General features: G+C 35.2%; 1 long non-coding RNA gene and 1 pseudogene across 1 annotated transcript in view; both read left to right on the top strand.

The window, feature by feature from the left end:
- Window positions 1-12,244, top strand: part of LOC144321641 (uncharacterized) — a 101,010-nt gene that overhangs the window by 19,046 nt on the left and 69,720 nt on the right. The window lies entirely within an intron of this gene.
- On the top strand, window positions 4,419-5,768 carry LOC144321640 (large ribosomal subunit protein uL4 pseudogene; annotated as a pseudogene).

Genomic DNA, 12,244 nt, shown 5'->3' with positions numbered 1-12,244 from the left:
GAACATGAGCAGAGGGAAGAGGCATTAGGGCGAGGGAGAAGCAGACTCCTCACTGAGCAGGGAGCCTAGTGTGGGGCTCCTGGCTCTGGATCCAGGACTTTGGAATCATGACCCAAGCAGAAGGCATATTCCCAAATGACTGAGCTACCCAGGAACCCCCTGAAACTACTATTTTAAAAGTTAATGAAAAAATAAGCATTTAATAGAATGAGTGAAAGAGTGCGAGGGAGAGAGAGAGGAAGAGAGAACACAAATACAAAAATTACAAAATTGGGAATTCAAAGAGGAATATTATCTACAATCTTGCATATGCTAAGTGCATTTTAGGGTAATATTACAACAACTTTGTGCCAATTAATTTTTTGACAATCACAAGTTAGAGGAGGTAAATTCCATGAAGATACAAATCACTTTTGAAATAAGAGAAACATGGATAAACTTATTCCTGTTAAATATTTTAGTAGTTTGTAATTAAATGTTTTCCCACAGAAAGGAAATTCAAGGATAAGATGACTATACTGGTAATTATATCAAACATTTAAAAAATAAATGATACTAAAGTGACTAAAATTTTAAAAAAATTAAAAAGGAGGGAATACTTCCAACTTGTTTTTGAGATCAGCATTATCCTTATACCAAAACCTAACAAAAGCATTACAAGCAAACATATCCAAAGATCAATATTCCTCATAAATATTAATGCAAATATCTAAAAAGATTTTGTTTCATATGAATGAGGTTATTATTCTCATATTTCAAGCTTGCTTTAACATTTGCAAATGAACATGATCATCTCAATGAATGCAAACAAAAATCAATGAACAATATTCAACACTATTCATGGTTAAAAGCTGTGGAAAACTCACAATAAGTGAGGCTACCTCATCTTGACAAAAGGCATTTACAAAAATCCTTCAAGTAATATACTAAATAGTGAATGATTAATGACATGATGACAATATCATATGGTTAGATTAAAAGCAATCTCATAATCTGAAACCGTTTGTCTTGGATGGTAGAATTAACTCCATTAAAGACACAAGCTAAACAAGTAGAGAACTGATTTTATTCATCATTAGGAATTCATGCATTAGGAAGAGCATCCAGATTTGAAGATCAGCCTAGTAGGGTGATTTCACCTTACATATTTAAAGAGAGGAGTAGACACATTATATAGTTTAGGTGCATTTATGATTAAGATTGTTTTTGTAATCAAAGGAAATCTTAGTTAACAAGAAATGTTTCTGTGTCTAGCTAGGTCTGTAGTACAAACACTATAGATAATAAATCTGACAGAACAATTACTGATAAAGACATTGAATTAATTATCAAAACGCTCCCAACAAACAAAAGTGCAGGACCAAATGGCTTCACCGGTGAATCCTACCAAGTATTTATTTATTTATTTATTTTTTCTACCAAGTATTTAAAGAAGAATTAATACCAATCCTTCTCAAACTCTTCCAAAAATTAAAGAGGAGAGATGAATTCTTTTTTTTTTTTTTTTTTTTTTTTTTAGGAGAGATGAATTTTTTTTTTTTTTTTTTAGGAGAGATGAATTCTAAACACATTTTTCAAGGGCAGCACTACTCTGATACCAAACCATACAAGGACATACAAAAAGAATATTATAGGGCAATATTCCTGATCTATAAAAATGACAAATCTCTCAACAAGCATCATCAAACCAAATTCAACAGTGTATTAAGAGGATCATAATCAAGTGGGACTTATTTCATAGAGGCAACTATAGTTCAACATCTGCAAATCAACAAAGGTGCTATACCACATTAACAAAATGAAGGATCAAAATCATGCCATCATCTAAATAAATGCAGAAGAAGCATTTGACAAAATGCAACCTTCTTTATAGTAAAAAAAAAAAACAAAACAACAACAAAAAAACCTCTCAACAAACTTCATAAAGAATGAACAGACTCCAACACAATAAAGGCCATGTATGAGAAGCCCACATCTAATATCATACTTGACATTAAAAAGCCAAAAGTTTTTCCATATGTTCAGGAATGATCAAGGATGCCCGCTGTCAGCACTTTCATTCAACATAGTACTAGAAGCTTTCAAATAAGAAAGGAAAAGTAAGGTTTCTGTTTTCAGATGACATGATCTTATATATAGAAAACTATAAAGATGCCACATGCAAAAAAAAAAAGTTTGATGTAAGCAAAAAAATTCAGTAAAGTTGCAGGATACAAAATAAGTATCAGAAATCAGATGTGTTTCTTCACACTAATGATAAAATATATAAAACAATTAATAAAACAATCTCTCTTAAAATAGCATCAAAATGATAAAATACTTTGGATAAAATTTAACCAAAGAGATGAAAGATCTCTATACTGCAAACTATGGGTCATTGGTAAAATAAATTGAAGAGGATACAAATAAATGGAAAGACATACTATGTTCATCGATTGGAATAGTTAATTTTGTTAAAATGTTCATAATACACAAAACAATCTTTAAACTCAAGGAATCCCTATCAAAATTCCAATGGCACTTTTCATAGAAATAGAACAAAAAATACTAAAATATATGTAAGACCACAAAAGACCCCAAATAGCCAAACAATCTTGAAAGAGAAGAACAAAATTGGAGGCAACACAGTTGCTGATTTCAAACTATTCTATAAAGCTATAGTAATCTAAATGGTGTGGTAATGGCACAGACACATAGATCAATAGAACAGAGTAGAGAACCCAGAAATAAACCTATCTATATATCATCAATTAGTTTTAAACAGAGGAGTCAAGACTATACAAGTAAAACTGGGAAGTTGGGAAAACTGCTATCCACTTGCAAAAGAATAAAATTGGATTCCTATTTTACACCATACACAAAAAAATAACTAAAAATGATTTAAAACCTAAATATAGGACCTGAAACCATAAAACTACTGAAAACAAACATAGGAGATAAACTCCTTTATGTTGATATTGATCTTTGATTTGACACAAAATACAATGTCAAAAAAAGCAAAAATAAACAAGTGGACTAAAACTAAAAAACTTCTACACAGCAAAGAAAACCATCAACCATCGAAACTATCATTTTGATGGAATGTGAGAAAATACTGGCAAACCACATAGCCAACAAGGAGTTAATGCCCAAATTATACGAAGAATCGTATAACTCAATAGAAAAAAAAAAAAAAACAATAAAAAATGAATAAGGGATCTGAATAGACAGCTTTCCAAACAAAGAAAACATACTGATGGCCAATGGGTACATGAAAAGGTGTTCAATATCTGTTCTTATTAGGGAAATGCAAATCAAAACCACAATGAGATATTACCTAACACTTATTAAAATGGCTATTGTCAAAAAGACAAGAGAGAGCAAATGTTTATAAGAATATAGAATGAAAGGAACCCTGTACACATTTGTGGGAATGTAAACTGCTATAATTACTATGAAAAACAATATGTACATTTCTCAATAAATTAAAAATAGAACTGCCATATGATCTAGCAATTCCAGTTTTGGGTCTGTATCCAAAGAAGTTGAAATCAGGATTTTGAACTGATATTTGCAATACCATGTTCTTTGCAGGATTATTGACAATAGCCAAGCTTTGAATATTTTTTATTTTTTATTTTTTTATTTATGATAGTCACACACACACACACACACACACACACACAGACAGAGGCAGAGACACAGGCAGAGGGAGAAGCAGGTTCCAAGCACCAGGAGCGCGACGTGGGATTCGATCCCGGGTCTCCAGGATTGCGCCCTGGGCCAAAGGCAGGCGCCAAACCACTGCACCACCCAGGGATCCCAATAGCCAAGCTTTGGAAACAACTTTTGTTCACATCTTTAAAAAGAAGGAAATCCTATCATCTGCCATGTGGATAAATCTGGAGGGCATTATACTAAGTAAAATGAACAAGACAGAGAAAGATAAATGCAGTATCTCTTACATGTGTAACCTAAAATGAAAACAAAACAAAAAAAAAGTTGACCTTATAGAGAAAGTAGAATAGTGGTTTCCAGGGACTGTGGGGTTGGGGAAGTAGGCAGAGGCTAGTAAAAGAGTACAACTTTTCAGTTATAAAATGAATAAGTTCTGAGGATTGAATGTATAATGCGGTGTCTATAATTGATAATATTGTATGATTTGTTTGATTGAAATTTGCTGAAAATAGAACATAATGTGTTCTCATAATAAATATATAGATTAAATTTATTAACCGGTACATAAAAACAACTGGGTTTTCCACAGTGGGAGAGAAAGTCCCCACTTCTCTGATTTGCATATCCATCAGTTACCTGAAATTTATAGAGAAGTGTGAAATAGCACAAAGATAACAAACAGGATCAGAATCTATCTGATAGTCTAAAAGGATATGTTACAGATTTTTTATTGAAAAAATATTTCTCAGTGGCCCTCTCCCCTCCCTGCGATGGCGTGAGCTCGTCCGTTGATATCTGTGTACTCCGAAAAGGGGGAATCATCGGGCAAAAATGTTACCTTGCCTGCTGTGTTTAAGGCTCCCTTTCGACCCGATATCGTGAACTTTGTTCACACCAACTTGCACAAAAACAACAGACAGCCATATGCTGTCAGTGAATTATCAGGTCATCAAACCAGTGCTGAGTCTTGGGGTACTGGCAGAGCCGTGGCTGGAATTCCCAGAGTTCGAGGCGATGGGCCTCACCGTTCTGGCCAGGGTGTGCTTTTGGAAATATGTGTCGTGGAGGCCGCATGTTTGCACCAACCAAAACCTGGCGCCGTTGGCACCGCAGAGTGAACACAACACAAAAGCGATAGGCCATCTGCTCTGCCCTGGCTGCCTCAACCTTACCAGCACTGGTCATGTCTAAAGGTCATCGTATTGGGGAAGTTCCTGAACTTCCTTTGGTGGTTGAAGATAAAGTTGAAGGCTACAAGAAGACCGAGGAGGCGGTTTTGCTTCTTAAGAAACTTAAAGCCTGGAATGATATCAAAAAGGTCTGTGCCTCTCAGCGAATGAGAGCTGGCAAGGGCAAAATGAGAAACCCTCGTCGCATCCAGTGCAGGGGACCCTGCATCATCTACAATGAAGACAACGGTATCATCAAGGCCTTCAGAAACATCCCTGGAATTACTTTACTTAATGTAAGCAAACTGAACATTCTGAAACTTGCTCCTGGTGGGCATGTGGGACGTTTCCGCATTTGGACTGAAAGTGCTTTCTGCAAGTTAGACGATCTGTATGGCACTTGGCGTAAGGCTGCCTCCCTCAAGAGTAACTACAACCTTCCCATGCATAAGATGCTCAATACAGACCTCAGCAGAATCTTGAAAAGCCCAGAGATCCAAAGAGCCCTCCGAGCACCACACAAGAAGATTCATCGTAGAGTCCTGAAGAAGAATCCACTGAAGAACCTTGGAATCATGTTGAAGCTAAACCCGTATGCAAAGACCATGCGCCGGAACACCATTCTTCGCCAGGCCAAGAATCACAAACTCCGGATGGATAAGGCGGCAGCAGCCTTAGAAGCCAAATCAGAGGAGAAGGGGGTTCCAGGCAAGAAGCCCATGGTAGGGAAGAAAGGAAAGAAAGCTGTTGGTGTGAAAAAGCTGAAGAAACCCTGTGGTAGGAAAAAAGGCTGCAGCTACCAAGAAACCAGCAGCTGACAAGAAACCTGCAGAAAAGAAACCTACCACGGAAGAGAAGAAGCCCGCTGCCTAAAAACTTGTATTTGTTTATTCCATAAAACTCAATCATTCTGGACAGCTAATTTTAAATAAAGACCTGATCAAAGACAGTGAGAAAAGAAAAAAAAAAAAAAGAAAAAATGTTTCTCTCTATAGATTCCCCTCCTTTTCATCAAAGATTATCTCAAAGAAATATTTATCTTGATCATAAAATAAAACTAATTTAATTAGTTTTGGTCTAATTACTTATATAGGTGAAGCAAGCATGGTGATTTACCACATAGGCCTTTTTATGTTTGCTTTGCTATAAATTTTCATCAGAAATCTCAGATTGGACTTTTAAAATCTCTTGAGGCTAGGCAGCTAATCCTAGAACTATCTATATGTCACCTACAGTGAATTTCTCTGGGTGAATTTCTCTGTTTTCAAGGCCCCCCAAAATCCTAAATTTCCTGAGCCTGTCAAGAAAAACCTTCCTTGCTCATCTATGAAGCTAGAACTCCGGTACATAGGAATACATGACAATTTTCTCAACAGGGCTTTATAAACTTTGCCTCCATAATTAATCTTAGGTCTTGTCAAAGCAAAAATCACACCGCATTTAAACAGGCAAGAATGACTTTAAGGCTATGCCAATAAGGGAGAGAGGCCAAGAGTACCTGGTGTAGCCCTTTGCCATGAGTCTCTTTGGCAGAGTAGCAAGCACTTTCAGGGAAGCATGAGAGTAAACAAAAATCTATTTGTAAATGACAAAAAATTTAAAATTACTGTGTTCAACTTATTACTACTAATTTTCAAAAGTGAAAGATCTGATGCAAGTTCATTACACATATAATTCAGCTGGCAAGGAAGTTTGGTCTTTACTATAGCATGCAAAACAGAATAGTCAATGCAAAGAAGTTTATACAAAATAACTATAAACATCATGATGAGGCCTATTTTCAAAGAACAGTGTTTACATCTATCTTATTGAAATGGATTAACATAATCTTTACAGAGAAAACAATCTTCAGATATAACATCTATTAGATGAGTAATAATATGTCAGGAATATTGCAAACATTTATAGTTAGAATATATCAAGAGTATTAAGTAAAGAGATTCAGTGTCTGGAGAGGGTCCTAAATAACTATATGTCAATAAAACTTCATAGGTAAGTGATGTGAATCCCTAATTGAAAACCATTGGCCTGGAACATACTGGATTCAAATTAAAGAAATAAAATTGCAACCAAGTTAATATTTTAAAGGATAACTGAAACTATTTCTGAATGTACTATATTTTTGTATAAAATCAGGCAAAGCCCAGGTGGCTCAACGGTTTAGTGCCGCCTTCAGCCCAGGGCCTAATCCTGGAGACCGGGATCCAGTCCCATGTCAGGCTCCCTGCTTGGAGCCTGCTTCTCCCTCTGCCTGTGTCTCTGCCTCTCTCTCACTCCCCTTCTCTGTATTTCTCATAAATAAATAAAATCTTAAAAAAAAAAATCAGGCAAAGCAACATCAAGACTTTCGTAAGTAGAAACACCATGGATACAACATATAATTTCTGGAATTTTTACATGCATGATATTTTACCCATATAGATTAAACATAGGGAGGGCTAAGCATTTCCTCTGATTTGACAATACTTCCTATGCAACTCACAACATAGGAAATACAATTATTTTTTAGCAATTATTATTTTTTTTTACAAGGTAAGAGATTGAAGGCCTTGAGAGATCTCACAGACAGTTTTAGGTGCAAAATACAACCCATTGGGACAGGGAAGTGTCAAAAGTTATTAGGAAGTTTGAGCACTTACTTAAAAGGATCATGGCTTAGTGAGTAACAATACTCAGCTACCTATTCAACTAATATGATGATAAAATATTTAAAAAATAAGAAAGTAACATGATTATGAAGAAGCATATTTTTCAAAAATGAGAAGACTTTGCTCTCTTAAATAATCAAGGAATTGATAAAGTCTACATTAAAGCACAGTTCATTATTCTGATATGATACAATATGTTTCCCTTTTAGGCAGATTTTTCAAAAGGTAAAGAAAAAACTTTTTCAACCTCTCGTTAAGAGAAGACCAATAATCTAAAAAAATTTGATCATTTTTATAAAGAGAAAACAAAACCTTAATTTTGCATCAGTATAATTTTTAAACTAAAGCTCTTTTCAGACAATCTTAATAAATACAACAAACTTCAGCCAGCTTTGACCAGGACAAATGAAATTTACTTACCAGGAAACTTCTAAAAGTTTATATATCTTTTAGGTCTTGTCATACATTTACTGTTTTCTCATCCTGAAAAAATAGTCATTTTACTTTAGAACAAAACTGTTCTCTTTTTCCTTGACAAAAACACATCTTGTATACCTGACATACAAAATTGTTCCTCTCTACCACCATTGCTTCTACCAGAATATCTTTGTCATTTATGATTATGAGGTTTTTAAAGAAGATTTTATTCATTTATTCATGAGACACACACACACACACACACACACACACACAGAGCGAGAGAGAGAGAGAGAGAGAGAGAGAGAGAGAGGCAGAAGCACAGGCAGAGGGAGAAGCAGGCTCCATGCAGGATGTCTGATGCGGGACTGGATCCCAGGACTCAGGATCATGCCCTGAGCCAAAAGCAGAGGTTCAACCTCTGAGCTACCCAGGGGTCCCTATGATTATTACTTTTAACCACAGTTACTTCTATTTCCCAGATAAAAGTTTATAATTATGAACTTTTTTATATCAGAATTTTGTAGCAGACTGGCAGAGATCCTACTCACACAATTTTAACAGCAATACACAGACTTTTTGTAACATAAAAATAAGGGAAAAAGTATGCTTCAGTATTTTATCTTTCTGGAAACAATCTAACAACCACTCATTAATTAACTTAATGTAGCATAAGTCTAAGATTTTAAGTTACTCAAAGATTTTGGAACTATCTTCAAGGTTACATACTACAAAACTTAATTACTATTGAATTAAAATTTGTCAGATGAATGATTCAATTTGATTGAATACAAATTTATGTTTGCATCATCTTAAACATTTAGTATGAGTAATCCTAGCTTGTTTTATTAATAAACTTGTTTAGATGCACTTATTTTTGTTTGGAGACATGTCCAACTAGCATAAAAATGTATGCCTATACAGCATTTAACATTGGTAACCTAGAAGACATAGCTGTTTTTGTTAAAAAAATATGAGTCTTGTTGGCCAAAGGCATACCTAAAATTGTGTGAAATAAATTCTTAAAACATTCTGTTGGTTTCTATGAGATTACTTTCTTTATACATTAAAAATATTAGTTAAATTTCCTTAATTTCTGAAAATCTTAAGAATATTCACTTTATTGGGTGCCTGGGTAGCTCAGTTGCTTAAGTGTCTGACTTGTGATTTTGGCTCAAATCACAATCTCAGGGTCTTTAGATTAAGCCCTGTAATGGCTCTGCACTCAGTTGGAAGTCCTTCTCCCTTGACCCCCAACTACCCACACTGTGCACTCTCTCTCTTAAACAAATAAGTATTTTTTTAAAAAGCATATTAAACTGAATATTAAGTGCTTATTTTATTTTTAAGCTAGTCAGAATAGATCTCCATTAAGAGATTTTATAATTTAATTTGATAATATCAATGGAAAGAGGATAATACTACACATATATTACATTTATACATATACATATATAAACATACAGACAGACACAAATAGCTTATAGCTTTAATTCTAAATCTAAATTCATATAAAAGCTGGCTCTTGTCCATACCCCAACTTTACATTTTTAGCATGGTTAAGTATCTGATAGATGAGAAAATTGAGATTACCATCTTAAAATGATACCTGAAACTTAACCAATATTTGTAAAAGATTAGCTTTAAGAATTTCTATATTATAATATGTAATGTTACATAGACTGCGTACTATATTTTAGGTGAGGGTCCAAGGAAAGATCAGGGGTCAATTGAGTATCCAAAGATTATCTGAATGGGAAAACAAAACAAAACAAAAAAATCCCAGCTGTCCAGTCTATTTCCAGTTACGTTTTTCAGTCTCAGATGGTAACAGCAGTTATCTCTTAAACTCCTTAAGCAGAGGTTCTTGACTCTAAGACTCTAAGAAAGGTTAAGTAAATGAATGCATACTGGTGATTGAAGAAGGGTTTTTTTGGGAAGTGGTCATCCTAGTACATTTGTCAGCCAGAGTTACCTTTAGCTTTGGAGGTAACTGCTAATTCCTTAGGTAAAGCTTGCAATAGGTTAGTAGCTAGGCTTCTTTTCAAAGGATACCCTTGCAGCTGTCATTAACCTCATTTGTTTCCCCTAATGGGTTGAAGGAGCTTTCTCATGAGCAAGAGTTATTTTATGGGCAGTGAAAGTCATTAAAGGGTGAAGGTGTGTAGGTGTGGAATTAGAGACATTGAGGAAAGTGACGAATACAGATATTCCAATTTGAAAGTATATGTTTTCCCAGAAGTTTTACTGGGATAATAAGGTTAAGCAGAAACCTATCCAATAATGAGATGTCCTTGTGAGACAAAGGAATCTTTAGATAAAGTCAAATTGGAAGGTAGATTGACTATCAAGTCCCACCACGGATACAGTTTGCCTATTCCAAGAGAGTGTTATAGGAAAACAAGAGTAATGTGTTGCCCTTGTGTCCACTAGGAAGGTGAACAGGTATCCATTTATGAGGATGATTATTTCCCCTTGCCTATTGAGAATTAGTTGTAGGAACAAGGAGGATGGTTGCCCAAAGGAAGATCATTGGGGAGGTAGATTTTGGGACTCTTTATTTCTTTTTGCATTTTAAGGCCAAGTCCTATGACATCCTCCCCCATCTCTCTTTTTTTAACAACATCTACAAGTGTGTCCCTACCTAAAGGCATTTTGTAGGGAGATTTCTCTGGTTTGTTTCCTTCTGAATATTTAAGTTGCAGATAAAGGCACAAATTTGCAATGTATTATTCAGTTCTTCTGTAATAGAGTCCTCATGGTGTTGAGCTAGTATATTCATTTCAGAGACAGAAACATTCTACCAGTTTATCTTTTGTGTTTGTGTGTGTGTGTGTGTGTGTGTGTAATGTCTCTAACTTTTGTTGTAAGCTCTTAATGAAATTGTCAATGGTGGAAGTGATTCAGTTATTGAGAGCAAACTTACAGTAGCTCTTTCAGATACATTCTAATCTAGATTTATAACTGAGTTGGATTTATCTCTTTGTTGTCTGCAATCTTGCATCTTTATCCAATAAATTTTCATTCTCCCCTGTGGTTTCAGCCATGCTTTAGGCATGTTCTAATTTCTTTGAGAGTCTATCTCCTGAGCCCACTAGCAGCTGTACAAGTGAATATAAATCATGGAGCCTGGGAAAATATGTCCCAAGGACCAGGCTGAAATGATTATTAATTTATTTTCTATTCTTACAGGGTTCTGGGAAGTCTTTGACAATATCATGCAATCTGAATGAGATCAAGGTTTAAGATGTTCAGATAGGTGCTCAGGTCATTAGTCATCACAAGTAGGAAAAAGCCATAAGATGAGTTAGGATGCAATATTGAAAAGTAGAGGGATTTAATGGAGCCAGAGAAAGGTAATGAAGAGGAATAGAGCTGAAAGCAAACAAGGGAAACTAGAATAAGGACAAATAGTGAGAAAAGGGCTGGGGATAGTATATGTGAGGAGTTTTGAGGGAAGAGAGGGCATGAGTTTGCTGGAAGTAAAGGAGGAGTCTTTTGGCGTTGAGAGACATAATCCTGAGTAAAATTCTGCCAAATGGAGGTAGTGAACTCAGTTGATGCTACAGTGGTGAAATATATAATTTACAAGGATTTTGAAGGAGGTAGAAAAACGATTGGAGTTTCCCTTAGTAATCAGGTTAAATAAGAATTGTCAACAAAACTAACCCAAAAAAGCATTGAACAAAATAATTAAAATTAAATCCTTACCATGTTGCCATGGGCAAAAGTCTGGAATATGGGGGTCGGAGCTGAACTTACTGTGGGATTCTCCATTTGTGGATCACAAGGGGCTCCAGGTGCCTCAGTACTTGAGTAGAGAAAAAAGGGGTATACAAGGAAATGGGAAGTCCCATGCACTTTGTGGCACCAGTCAAAAAGAAAAACAAACAGCTAGGGAAATTAATTTCATTCAGATTCCTAGAATAAGAATAGAACACCAGGTCTGAAGATTAGAGTATCTCAGAGGATGGTTTTTGCCTTAGACATTCATAAGGAGGAGTAGAAAAGTTATATGTGGGGTGATTTTACAGCTGAGATTGTTTTATAATCAGGGAGTCTCAGTCAACTAGAAAATATTTATCTCTGTGTCTGCTAGTTTCAGGGGGACAAATAGTTCAGCTAATCATTTATGAGACAAAGAATGGGAATTTGAAGCATCTGTGCCTTGCCTTGTCATAGATAAACAAGGGGCTATATACACGAGTGTCATCTAAGTCATATGGGAAAAAATAGTTTTTTTGCTGTAAACTATTTTCTAGAATATTAACGTGGTGGAGGATTTCTCAACTGTAGATATTTTCCAGGAATACGAGGCTGAGGTAAAGTTTAACATCATCAAATCATGTGTAT

The sequence above is a fragment of the Canis aureus genome, chromosome 10 (assembly GCF_053574225.1).
Source record: "Canis aureus isolate CA01 chromosome 10, VMU_Caureus_v.1.0, whole genome shotgun sequence".
Taxonomy (NCBI): Eukaryota; Metazoa; Chordata; class Mammalia; order Carnivora; family Canidae; genus Canis; species Canis aureus.
Note: the sequence above shows the minus strand (reverse complement) of the source record. Positions and strands in the feature narration are given on the sequence as shown.